The sequence below is a fragment of the Delphinapterus leucas genome, chromosome X (assembly GCF_059928025.1).
Source record: "Delphinapterus leucas isolate spDelLeu-1000000601 "Yukka" chromosome X, BTC_Dleu_Yukka2, whole genome shotgun sequence".
NCBI lineage: Eukaryota > Metazoa > Chordata > Mammalia > Artiodactyla > Monodontidae > Delphinapterus > Delphinapterus leucas.
Genome location: NC_143150.1, coordinates 9,082,075 through 9,084,522, shown reverse-complemented (window position 1 = coordinate 9,084,522; position 2,448 = coordinate 9,082,075). Strand labels below are relative to the sequence as shown.

The following is a 2,448-nucleotide window of genomic DNA, read 5'->3' as shown; positions in this document are numbered from 1 at the left end:
TTAATTCAAAGACTATTTAATTCAAACAATGCCTGCTCATTTTTGGATTTCTGTTATTGTGAGAGAAGATAACTCCTATTTGAACCACTGTTCTTCAGGTATTCTGCTATTTGCTAATACATTTCTAGCTAATGGAATTGGCTCATCGCTATTTAATAGGTAAGGACAATAAAACTTAAAATGAGAAATGACATGTCCATTAACATAACAACAGCAGGGGAATGGGTCTTTAGCTTTCTGTACATTTTAATATGCTAATACACTTAAAATATTTTAAATGGAATCTTAAGCTAAGAAAATGAAAATTGTTATGCTTTTAAAAATAGAGCAAATCTGGTAAAAAGATCTCAGTTACTTCTAGACTAGAGCACATTACCATTCTCTGGAGGCTGCTCTGAGCTCTAACATTTTCCATACTTATTAAGAAAACTGATGCATATATACAAGCATTTTTCTATGGTATTTACTCAAGAGTGGAATTGCTGGGCTACGGAGTACGTGTGTCTTCAGTTTTATTAAATAATTCCTAACTGTTTTCCAAAGTGGTTATATTAATTGCACACGTCCACTGATAGAGTATTAGAATTATATGTTTTTCACCACTGGATATTATCAGACTGTAAAAATTTGCCAGTCTGGAATGTGGGTAATGGTCTTGTTGTTTTTTAGTTTTTATTTCATAATCATAAACAACTTTGCAATCCAGCTAAACTTGGAGGGGGATAAGGAAAATATGGAACCGAAAGAACTGCAGTAAGAACACAAAAATTATAGGATATTTCGAGCAGATGGGGGTGAAGGGGTGCTCTCCTGAGCTACAGAAGGAATGTCTGGTGGTTAAGATAAAACACAATTCAGGTTTATAAGATTTGTCCACAGTCAGCAATGGTGATCTTCTTGCTGGTCTTGCCATTCCTGAACCCAAAGCACATGGCTTCCACAATATTCTTGCCCTCTTTCACCTTGCCAAAGACCACATGCTTGCCATCCAACCACTCAGTCTTGGCAGTGCAGATGAAAAACTGGGAACCGTTTGTGTTGGGGCCAGCATTTGCCGTGGACAAGATGCCAGGACCCATATGCTTCAGGATGAAATTCTCGTCATGAAATTTCTCCCCATAGATGGACTTGCCACCAGTGCCATTATGGCGTGTGAAGTCACCACCCTGGCACATAAATCCCAGAATTATTCTGTGAAAGCAGGCACCTTTGTAACCAAATCCTTTCTTCCCAGTGCTCAGAGCGCAAAAGCTTTCTGCTGTCTTTAGAACTTTGTCTGCAAACAGCTCGAAGGAGATGCAGCCCAAGGACTCTCCCTGGATGGCGATGTCGAAGAACACGATGGAGTTGACCAAGGTGTGCAGCGCGGGAGGCTCAGGGCGGCGGCATCTGCAAGGCCTCTGGTACTGTGGTTTTAATTTATATTTTCTTCAGTTGAGTACCATTTCAAATGATCTTTGGACATGTGGAATTACTCTGTTTTGAAGGAACTGTTCAAATCTTTTGTTCATTTTTCTGTAGAGGTCTTTGTTGTCTTTTCCTTATTGATTTGTAAGATTATATATAAATATATATACCTGATTCTCATTATTCACAATAGTTATGTTCTACAAAGTCACCATAAACACTGAATTAGCAAATGATGAACTATGCTCTTAGGAAAAATACAGGATTAGGTTCCTACGGGTCTCTGGTGACATTTTCACCGACTGAAGTGTCATTTGTGTTGTATAGGTTCTTTGCCAATGTCCTTTTAAAACAAGCCAGTCTCATCAGCATTGTAAATCTTCTCTTCCCATTACTCTTTTCCTGTACAACACTTAGTGGATACTTTTAAAATTCTTCCACAGCCTCCTGACCTGCAGAACCTGCCTCACCTACAAGTTTAACGTTTTTCACACCATATTGCCTTTTGAAACAAGCAAGCCAATCAGCCAGGATTAGTCAAGAAGGTTTAATATTTTCCTAACCCTGAGTAATCTGACTGTAAATTTCTTTGGCTTTCAGCCTCACAACATTGAGGCCCACTATGCTTTTATTAATTGGTTATCATCTTATAAATCCACAGACTTAACCACTCTTCCATCTTTTCCATAGCATCATCACACACTATAGCTGTTACTTTAGCACTTTCCAGAGCTGCCTGATGTAAAGATGGACAAATTTCCTCTTCCTTTTTCTGGATATACCAAATCGTTGGCTCATTAACTTCGAACTTGTGAAATGTGAAATAAAATGGAGTCACTTATGTTAAGGGGTCTTAAAATAGAGCTGGGAGGCCATTACCAAGGTGGACTTTAGGTATGTCCCAACTGGGTGGAACCCCAATCTGGGTTCTGGCTGGGTTCGAGTCCCAGCGTGTGGGTTCAAGTCCCAAATTGTGTTGCACGGTTTCAGAGCCATGAACTTTTGAACTGGGTCAAACTACAAACCAAGGACTGGGAGTCG

At 39.4% G+C, this 2,448-nt stretch overlaps 1 pseudogene; it reads right to left on the bottom strand.

Annotated features, from left to right (window-relative positions):
- Window positions 1–655: 655 nt before the first annotated feature.
- Window positions 656–1,198, bottom strand: LOC111164524 (peptidyl-prolyl cis-trans isomerase A pseudogene; annotated as a pseudogene).
- Between the last annotated feature and the right edge of the window lie 1,250 nt (window positions 1,199–2,448).